At 34.4% G+C, this 11,682-nt stretch overlaps 1 pseudogene; it reads right to left on the bottom strand.

Moving 5' to 3' along the window:
- Positions 1-10,397: 10,397 nt before the first annotated feature.
- On the bottom strand, positions 10,398-11,284 carry LOC116524979 (annotated as a pseudogene).
- Between the last annotated feature and the right edge of the window lie 398 nt (positions 11,285-11,682).

Raw genomic sequence — 11,682 nt, 5'->3', positions numbered from 1 at the left:
TTTTTTTTTTTTTTTTTTTTTTTTCCCATTTATTTATTTTATTGCATTTTACATTTTGGGGTACATGTGAAGAACATGCAAAATTGTTGCATAGGAACACACGTGGCAGTGTGATTTGCTGCCTTCCTCCCCATCACCTACATCTGGCATTTCTCCCCTTGCTATCTCTCCCCAGCTTCCCACCCCCCACCGTCCCTCCCCTATTTCCCCCCAACTGACCCCAGTGTGTAGTGCTCCCCTCCCTGTGTCCATGTGTTCTCATTGTTCAACACCCGCCTATGAGTGAGAACATGCGGTGTTTGATCTTCTGCTCTTCTGTCAGTTTGCTGAGAATGATGGTTTCCAGGTTCATCCATGTCCCTACAAAGGACCCAAACTCATCGTTTCTGATGGCTGCATAATATTCCATGGAGAATGTTTTTAAAGAAGCTTGTCAGGTTGAAATATTTGTAGGGTTTGGAGATCTGGGCTCTAGTAGTCCAAGCCATCTCTTTGAAAGTGAAAATTTAATGGTAATGGATAAAGTTTATGGCATAATAGTTTGGACTTGATAGAGTCAATGTGGTAAGAGAAGTGAAGGTATTTTTAATAAGGAAACTGATAAGTGAGCTAAGGTGTTTTGCCATGTAAGCAATTACTCTCAAATAATTTCCATTTTCCCAGAGGAAACTGCTGATTGTTTGAATAAATTTATTTGCAAAAAATTAATGAATAAAATGGTATAGTTATTCATTATTTTATAACTTTTTCTCTTTATGCCAAGATTCCTCTGAACAAATAAGAAAGTTGACACAAATAGCTTGATTTCAGAGTCCAGATATAATTAGTTCATGGGGATATAGGTCTTCTCAGTTCTGTTGACCATTTCACTGATATAAATAGAAGAAATTTTTGTATTTAGTAAATCTAGGGTTGAATGATGTATGCTGTCTGGTCCAAGCCTGAGATTCTCTGTAATTTTTAGTCATTCTCATTCTCAAAGACCCTAATGAATTAAATTTATTGATAAATTCTATTTCATGTGCTTATTTTTCAAATTCTATTTCATATGGTTATTTTTCACTCTTGTGTCTCAAGTACAGATGAAGTTAGTAATTCACAGGTTATTCACCACATGTTTTGAATGAATCGTATCTTGTTGAATTTCTAAATATTGATACAACATTTAATGTACTCTCTGGGTTAGGTCTCAGTATATTTGATATAATAATAAAATAATAAAAATAATAATAAGAAATACTCACTTTATTATTATTATTATTATTATTATTATTTTGGAGACAGAATCTTGCTCTGTTGCCCAGGCTGGTATGCAGCGGTGCAATCTCTGCTCACTGTAACCTCTGCTTCCTGTGTTCAAGCAATTCTCCTGCCTCAGCCTCCTGAGTAACTGGGACTACAGGTACACACTACCACGCCCAGCTAATTTTTTTTTTTTTTTGTATTTTAGTGGAGATGGGGTTTCACAGTGTTACCAAGGCTGATTTTAAACTCCTGAGCTCAAGCAGTCTTCCTCAGCCTCCCAAAGTGCTGGGATTACAGACATGAGCCACGACACCCAGCCAGAAATACTCATTTTCATTGAAAATACATATATGTATATATAGACATATTTAAACATATATGTATATATAGACATATTTATACATATATGTATTTTCATGAATCAAAATCAATCATGACCCAGGGTATGAATATGTCTGTATATACATATATGTAGATATATGTATGTATACATATGTCTGTATATACATACATATATCTACATATGACCCAGGGTATGAGTATGTCTGTATATACATATATGTAGATACATGTATATACATGTAGATATATATATATACACACATATGTATATACAGACATACTCATACCCTGGGTCATATGTAGATATATGTATACATACATATGTATATACAGATATATTCATACCCTGGGTCAATATGTCTGCATATACATATGTATATATACATATATCTACATATATGTACATACAGACATATTTCTACATATATCTACATATATGTATATAGACATATTCATACATACATATACACATATGTATATATAGACATATTTATACATATATACATATATGGATATATTTATACATATATATACATATATGAATATATTTATACCCTGGGTCATGATTGATTTTTGAATCCTAGATTGCCTACGTATCATCTGACATGAGGTCAATAAAATTTTAGTTTCTTCAGGAAAACAATGACTTTCTAGGTTTGTGAATAAAGTATGATTTTATTTGTCAAAAAGTAAATTATGAAAGTTACCTGAAAGTGCTGTTTAAGTTCCCAAGTATGATTCAACATAACGAGGATTTACTGCTGGTCACAATATCCCTAGTTGGGTTCATTAATTTGTAATGACTCCTGGGAATGTCAATGCCTGAAAGATCATGCTCATTTTTAAACTTGAAACTACATAACAAAAAAGGTCCCTTGACATGTAAGTATGTGCGTGTTTGTGTAAAGTGAGTATTATATATGTGAATAGAGTGGGGAAAAGCAACAGGAAGGCAGATATAGTTTATTATTTCAGAATCCTAAGATAATTTCCACGTATATTCAGTAGAGTTTCATATATGAAATAAACATGAATTAAGCTATTGCAGAGTTCAAAGAGATGTCTGTTATGCAATAAATTTTTGAGAATTCCATATATATGTGTGTGTGTGTGTGTGTGTGTGTGTGTGTGTGTGTGTGTGTGAGAGAGAGAGAGAGAGAGACAGAGATACAAAAATGTCCATAGTACACTTTTAAAAATTAACTTTAGAGTGACTTGAGGTGAGACCAACACTTAAAAAGTGATTTTCAAGTCACCTGCTGCAAAGAAGAACTCAGTACTTGGGACACTTGTGGTGAATTCCTAGAAAGCAATGAAAGGTAACTTCAAATTAAAAAGAGAAGGTGGCTTTTCAGGAGATTACTATCCTCAAGAGAGAGCTGCATGAATAATAAGGAGGCTCAATCAAGATCACAACATTCTTGATTTTGGACATGGAGAAGAAAGCTTTTCCTGTAAGACTTTAGCAAACACCGTGTCTTGAAATGCCAGGTGAGAGAAAGCACGATTGACCTGCATTTGCAAAAAGACTAATATCAGAGCGACTTTGTATAAATGAGTGAGCAGAGAAACTCTAGCATGTGATACATAAAAATCACAAGAAACGAGAGGATGTTTCTTTCTGTGAAACTATTCCCAATATGTTTCTTCTTAAGAACCTGGTATTGAACCAAATAAAAGGAAGTGAGTTTAACATATTCCTTATCTGGAGAAGTACAGAACTATCCTTGCCTATGAAAACATTGCCTACAGAAACACTGACCATAAGGTTTGGCCTCATTCCTAACATTGATAACCTTTCAAACCAAAGACTATAGATTCTGAAAGCATTTTTAAAAAAAAAAAAAACAACCCATAAATGAGAACAAATCTTGAGAAGGAACCTGGTATCAAACCCTTAACACTGGAAGTCCTGATGATTTGGACTAAGCAGAATCGGTTCTTATCAAACAAAGATTGAATTTCCTAGACGCCCTCCTACCTTCTCTGTCCTTCCAACAAAATTCAAAAAGTTTAAAAAAGCTAATAAAGCTTCTGAGTCTAACAACAAGCTTCTTATCTTTATAAAAGATAATGTGTACAATTTTAGTTAATCTCCTATAATTTCTTCTGAATGTGGCATCCAAATGGACTCAGATTGAGGTTTGGAGAAACTGAATAACATGTCAAATGAAAGTAGCAACAAGCAGACAGGATTCTAATGATTCTTCTTTATTATACCAGGGCAAGGCCAAGAGACTTTGAAGAAAAGTCTTTTATTGCTATTGTTGTTATTATTATTGTCTTTCTCTAGGAATCTTCTACTGACCAAAGTTAAACTAAGGTGGAATTTGAATAGGAGCAGCTGGAAAATACTCAGGACACCACAGCTAGGGTGTCTATGCATCATGCAAGGAATAAAGGTTTTGAAGACTATATATTTACAAAAGCCTACTAGCAATACCAGGACTGACATTAGTAAGTGAAGATAGGTAAGAAATTGGGATGATCAATATATGCAGGCATTTATATGGCTTGCTGTTTGTGAAGATGATGGTACATGGATGTGAAGAGTATGTAAGTGGTTTCATAAATACAGAATGCAATTGAGAAGTGGACCCAGAAAAAAAAAAATACGTGCTTTGTTATTTGTGGGAAGGAGACCCAGTGTATCCACAGCTGATTTTATCTGAATAGATAAGTTTCGGGAACAAACAGCATGAAAATGGTCTTATATCTCACATATTGTACATTATAGTCGAATATTTGGTAGGCTCCTCGCTTCTTCAATTAAAGCAGCTAGTTATGCTAGCTTAAATCTTTGATACAAAAATAAACACAGTTTATTGCCAAGCACATAGAGGAACATAATTAATATTTATTGAATACTTGGATGAATAACCACACCCATATTGAATTAAATCAATAAAAGTGGCATTACAAAATATTCAGTTATTTAATGGAAATTAACTACTTGTTAACACAAACGTGTGTGTATAAATGTTACAAGGTAACTTTGTAAAGCATCCCTAGATCTTAATTAAAATTAAAAATATTTAGGCCCATAACAGAGAGTCCATGAACACCTTTTTGTAAGAAAATAATCTCTTGCAAGTACCAAGAGTGGAATGGTGGTTACTAGAGGATAGAAAGGGGAAGATGGAGATGAAGAGCAATTGTTCAATGGGTACAAGCATACAGTTAAATGGAAGGAATAAACACTGGTGTTTGGTAGTATAGTAGAGTGATTATGGTTAATAACATTGTATATTTCAAAATGACCAGAAGTTTTAAAATGTTTCCAACATAAAGAAATGACAAATGTTCGAGTTGATGAACTAACTTAATATGCTGATGTAGTTGTTGCGCATTGTATTCATGTATCGAAACACCATATGTATACCATAAATATGTACACATATTATATATGAATTAAAATAAATAAAAAGTCATCCTAGATGTGTAGGTTCATTTCTGGGATCTCTATTTTATGTCATTTTTATATGTCAATAAATGAATGAACAGATAAAAAACATGGTTTGTAAAATATTATTCGGCCTTAAAAAGTAATTGAATTCTTCCATTTGTGAAAACATGTATGAACCTGGAGGACATGATGCTAAGTGAAATAATCCAGACACAGAACAAATACTACATGACGCCATTTAAATGAGAAATCTAAAGTAGCCAAACTTGTTGAAACAGAGAGCAGCATGGTGGTTGCCAGAGACTGGAGAGTGAAATGGGGAGGTATTAGTCAAAGGTTACAAAGTGTCAGTTATGTAAGATGAATAAGGTCTAGAGATCTACTCTATAGAAGAGCATCTACAGTTAACAATACAGTATTGTGTATCAAGGATTCCTTTCATTTGAACTATTTCTGTCTTTTTCAGTTTAACTTGGCAGTTCTGAAAAACAAGTAGTCTCAAAAATGCAGGCTATCCAAAGTCTATGTCCCACTTTAAGAAACTATGATATATGCAGAAAAAGTGAATGGGAAAATATTTTGTGTTCAAACTCAGAAATACCTGCAGTACTTATGAATTCTGCTTAAAATTAAACACTGGTTTCTTAAAATCATATTTTTCTATACACATCTTATCAGAACTGTCACCGGAAATCTTCATCAAATTTATTGAAAATTCATTGGTTTATGTTTGCAAATGTATGTATGTCTGCATGTGTATGTTTATGTGTGTGTATTCTTTTTCCTACTTTCACAAAGGTGACAGTTTTGTCTATTGTTCTGCCATCACAAATCACTGACTCCTTTATTGTCTGGTACACAGTAACAATTTTGTTTCTCTTTTTAAGGTCTTCATTCACAGTTTTATTGGTACCCATCATGTTTCTGGCCACTCTACACTCTCAACACCAATGCTGCATGTTTTAGACTTGTGTTACTGCAGAATTAAACTGATAACATTTTTTTTCTTACGTATAAATATTGTGTGTAATACATCACATTCAGACTTAGTAGCAGATTTTCATAGCAATTTATGATTTTTTTTCACAACATTCTGTTGATTACCTAAACTCAGCTGTGTTGTTCTCACTTGCAATCTCTCAAGATGATGGCATGATAATAGAAAAAATTATTATATTAGTTATGGACTCTTCCAAGAACTGGTCCAGCCTGGCTTTGTACTCATAACAGTTGAACCTCTCAACTTTAAGAAAAAATATAGAGAAGAGTGCATTCTCTAGGGGAGTAGCAGAACCATATAGTAGAAAAGTCTGTGAAGTGATGGATACAGTTATAGCTTGGTTGGAAAGTAGTTTGTCAATCTCAATTTTCTCTTTCATTATAAATAATTCTTCCATTTATACCTCCCCTCTAGGGTTCAATGTTATGACTCCAATCATCTTTATCACTGCTTACCAATGAATTTTTTTTCTGGGTTCTCCATAGCTTGCATATTGTTGATCTAATGTAAATTTTAGAAATTAATTTTTTATCTCTAAAAATTTCAAGGTCATTAAGACACTTTGGCTTGTATAGAGAGAGACTTTTAGGGATTCATGACAGCCAGGACACACCATCAGGCATCTCTTACTTTCCAAGACAATATGCCTTAGTCTACACAAATAGCAATATTCTCACATAATTGAAAAAATAGCTTTTCTGCTGGTCCTTGCTCTATTTTGAAACAACTCTCAATCCAATTCAGACACTTTTCCAAAACAAAAGGTAGATTGGACACATGTTGAAACTGTAAGACTCAAAGAGAAAATATGTACTCAGATATTTTTTCTAATTAAATACCATTCATTTATCAGTTTACATTCTTATCTACTGGAAAAAATTATAGCCATGCTGGCATCTGGTGATGAAATATGTTTCAAGCCTTACAAGAGGTCCTTAAGGAAGTGCTAAATATGAATTTGCAAGAACATCTGTTAGCACAAAGCACACTTATGCTCATAACTTAAAGGAAGTATAAAGCAACTATGCAATCAAGTTTGCATAACAACCAGATAAATATAGTTTTAAGCACTTTATTTTTATAAGCTAGGATTAAAATGCATTTTTAAAGTTTCTTTGTTGTATAATTCATATAAAAACTTGCACATATGTAATGTGTACATTTCGATGAATTTGGACATATGCATATATTTGTGATACTATCATCACAATCAAGGTACTAAACATGCACCTCAATTCCAAATATTTATTTGTGTTTGTCTCTGTGTGTGTGTGTGTGTGTGTGTGTGTGCAAGTGTGTTTGAGTGTATGTATGTGTGTGTGAATTTATGTTATGTCCATACATTACTCCTTTAAGGTAATTGTTTTTATCTTCATTCAAACAAGAGGAAAATTAGGTTCAGTTAATTTAAATATTTTTATTAATCTTTTCATAACATTCAGCTAATAATTGAATCAAAAGTCAAGCCTAGAGCCTTCTATACTGTGGATAGATTACAATAAAGAAAATAAAATGACCAAATAGATAAATGGATAAATACATAAATAGATCTCATATCTTCTTTGGATCCAAGGCAGGTTGAGGTATGACAGTTGAAAATGTTCTCCACTAGTATATTCCACATTTTGCTTAAAGAGAGCGAATTTATATTGTTTGGAAAATTAAATCCTTTGGTGTATTCATTGTATATCTTTCTCCTAAAAGTCTGTGGATGGAATCCTAAATTCACAAAACATATAAAACAATTTTATTATAAATATATTTTAGTCTAGAATGAGAATTTGAGCCAATATTTCTCAGTAGTTCTGATAAAGACAGGCAGGATTGTACAAATAAGGATCTTGTCTCCCCGAAAACAAAGGATATCCTCTATCTTCCAGTAGAATAAAATAAAAATTAAAAATAAATTAAAACCTGCAACCAAACTTAAATTTCCACTGAAACAGGTGACCTGCAAGATATCCACATTTTGGAAAGCTGGTGTTTTCTATTATTCTTCTAAACAGCTGGCACTTTACGTTCAAATATCTGCCATAAATCTTAGACTGCTCAATACCTGATGATAATATATTAATTCTCTTTAAAACCTTATTTCATAGGCAATGGGGATTATTATTTCCCTATAACACAGTCCATGATTCTTCCAGCAGAGTCCTAGATACTGTCATTCTGTCCATGAGTACATGAGAAGCAGGAAAATATTCCTTCCCTTGTCTATTTTTTGCATGTTTTCTTTAGAAAACCTTGTTTTCATTTTTAGCTGCATTTCAAAAGATTTCCCATCTACCTTCATAGTGCTCCAAAAGTTGCCTGTAGATAGTTTCTGTTCACAGCAATAGATTGTCATGACTTTGTCTGGAACCTTTCTCTTGCTTGGGAAGCATAATCTGTCCATGAGTGAAACGTGTGAGATATATTAGCAATGTAATATTTCAGGAGTTATGATCGAACAAGTAATGGAGATCACTGGATAAATACCCAATATTTCTAGCCATTAATTGGAACAACCTGGAGGTGTGCATTTTCCATTTTTTTTAAGGACTGCTAGCATGCAAGAGCACTAATATTTAACAGCAGTAACTTATTTAGTATTTAATTGCCTTTTTTTCCTTCACCTTCTTACTTGCTTCCTCTCCCACGTTTTTATTTTCCTTGGATCAATTCCAAAATATATCACTTACGTTAAAATTCTTGCTTTGATCTTGTGAGAATTCTTGTTAAGATGCCCTTATGCTAAAGTTCCCCATTTGTAGGTTGAGACCATCATAAGATACATTTTGATATCCATTTTCTACTCTAAATAGTAATATAAGCCATTAACGTGATCATCAAAAAGAGGGAGTCAAACCACTGCACTAAATGGAGAGACAAATGTGCTAAGATTATTGCTGCTCACATGGCTGTAGTTGTGGTGGAGTACATGCTATCAAGCCATAGAGGCCCTGAAGAGGGAGGTCTGACATGAAAAGGAGACTAAGGAATATGTAGTTGAACTTCAATGTTTTGACTTTTTTTCAATAATTTTAAGTCCTTTCAAGCTGTAAGGTACATAGAAGAAAATATACTGTTATGTGTCCTTCATCACAGTATTTGATCAATCTAATAGGTTCGATTTCAAAACTTTTCAAAGTATCTCCTAATGATCTTTTAGCAAAAACATAAGTGCATCCTGAGTTGCAACACTACATATACAGAGAATGGGCACCTTTCAAGGACATTATATGCTATGCCATTCAATGACAACTCTGAAGAGTTGAATTGTTGCTTACACAATAAAAACTATATTTGTGCAGTTAAGTCAAACCAAATAATAGATGATTGGTATATTGATACATAGTCTCCTTCTGCAGGATGATTTGTATATTTTGATCATTGATGAAAGCAGAGATGAGCTTGCTTTCATAACTCATAGCTCAAAGACGTCAGATTCACACACACCTGGCACATATCCTTACATTTATGTGAGTTCTAATGATACTAAGTGTTTTAAAACCGAATTAAAATTATGGCAAATAGCATTTCATCTGCTGAAGTAAAATTTATTATTCAAATATCATATGTACCATGACTTCCTTTATAAGGCCTTCTTTAATTCCTTGTAAAATCTAGCTTAGTTGATTCTCACATGTGAAACTAAATCTATTGTTTTTATCTTATGATACCCTAAATAATATTAAACTACATTTGTTCTTTTTTTTTTTAAGACAGAGTCTCCTGGTGTTGCCCAGGCTGGAGTGCAGTGGCACAATGTCGACTCACTGCAATCTCCACCTCCCATGTTCAAGTGATTCTATTGCCTTAGCTTCCTGAGTAGCTGTGATTACAGGTACATGACACCATGCCCAGCTAATTTTTGTCTTTTTAGTAGAGATGGGGTTTCACCATGTTGGTCAGGCTGGTCTCAAACTTCTGACCTGTGATCCCCCCAACTCAGCCTCTGAAAGTGCTGAGATTATAGGCGTGAGCCACCACGCCCATCCTGCTCAATATTTTTATAGCCACAGCATTCTGTGAGCCTTTGAAATCGTGAAATATATCTTTGTCACTGCTGTACATCCAAAGGGTAAACTTCAGCTTGGATAGTGGCTATGTTAATATGACGGAAGTAAAAAAAGGAAATAAGGTGGAAGAAAAAAGGCAAAAATAAAAGATTAAAGGAGAAAGAATGGAGGGGTGTTAGAAATTTTAAATTATATATTTATATTATATATGTGTGTGTATGTCCACATTTGTCTAATGTTTTCACTGCTCTTGATTAAAAGCAGTGAAAGATTAAAGAATATATATTCTCCAGGGAGATCATTGTAATGTAAATGTCTCACCAAAATAGCCCCACATAATACAAGGAATTTCTAGCTTAAACTTAGGTTTAAACAGATGAATGCATATTTTTCCTCTGACATATCACTTTTTGATCTGGGTGTCTGGCTTTATAATGAAAATATGAGAAACCCGCCTGCGAATCTCCATGGTCTTCAAACCATAGACAATGGGGTTAAGGGCAGGGGGCACAAGCAGATAGATGGTAGACAAGAGGATGTGGGCATAGGCTGATACATGACCAAAACGATGGCTGAAGAAGGAAAAAAAGGCAAGTACATAAAATTCCAGAAAGACAATAATATGAGCTGTACAAGTGTTAAATGCTTTGAATCGTGTCTCTTTTTGGGGGAGACGAAAAACAGTCTGAAAAATCAGAATGTAGGAGATGAAGACAAAGATCATGTCAAAACCTAGAATTGCAAAAGCCACAAAGAGCCCAAATGATTTGTTAACGTGGACATCTTCTGCAGCCAGATTGACTACAGCCATGTGTTCACAGTAAGAATGGACAATAACCACAGATTCGAAAAGGTGCAGTCGTTTGAGTAGAATGGGTAACATTCCAACAAGCATTGTTGGTCGGATTGCCACCATCAGCACCACCCGAAATAGAAAGAAAGGTGTCAAGATGGATGTGTGCCTCAATGGATGACAGATGGCCACATAGCGATCAAAGGCCATTGCCAACAGAATGCCAGATTCCATGCCCTGCAAGGCATGAATGAAGAAAAGTTGGCTGAGGCAGGCATCGAAAACCATGGAACAAGAATCAAACCAGAAGATGGCCAACATCTTAGGAGCAATGGCTACACAGAGACCTAGGTCAATGGCTGCCAATACTGCCAGAAGGATGTACATGGGTTTGTGTAGACTGCGTTCTGTAGAGATAATGATTAGCAAAAAGATGTTCCCCAGCAGAGCCACCAGGCACACACCAAAGAAGGGAAACCCAATCCAGAATTGCACATGCTCTAGTCCAGGAATCCCAATCAGGGTCACCATCTTTGGGTTCAAATATGACATGTTGGTGGATCTCATGAGTCTGGTAAATCTTTACTCACCACTGTTTCTGTTAGAGATTCAGAGAAAAATTGTGGATGGGAAGGAAGAACTCTTTCCTTCTGTTTTCTCTCAGACGATGAAAAACATGAATGGAAACTGACCATGTGACTGAATCTTTGGTGTAAATTTAGGTTTATTTCAGAATGGAGATATTGGCATTTTCCAAGCTAATGTGAGTAGTTGTGAATGAGGAATATGATTCAGTGTTGATCACCTAGAAACTGTAGAATAGAAACTATGATTCTAAGAGCATTGATTCTGCTAGTCTTCAGTGTCTTCTCAAACGACATCACAAATGGCAACA

The sequence above is a fragment of the Sapajus apella genome, unplaced genomic scaffold (assembly GCF_009761245.1).
Source record: "Sapajus apella isolate SASKATOON/1434 unplaced genomic scaffold, GSC_monkey_1.0 scaffold47, whole genome shotgun sequence".
In the NCBI taxonomy this organism is placed as follows: domain Eukaryota; kingdom Metazoa; phylum Chordata; class Mammalia; order Primates; family Cebidae; genus Sapajus; species Sapajus apella.
The sequence above is the reverse complement of the archived record's forward strand: the minus strand, read 5'-3'. Positions and strand labels throughout refer to the sequence as shown.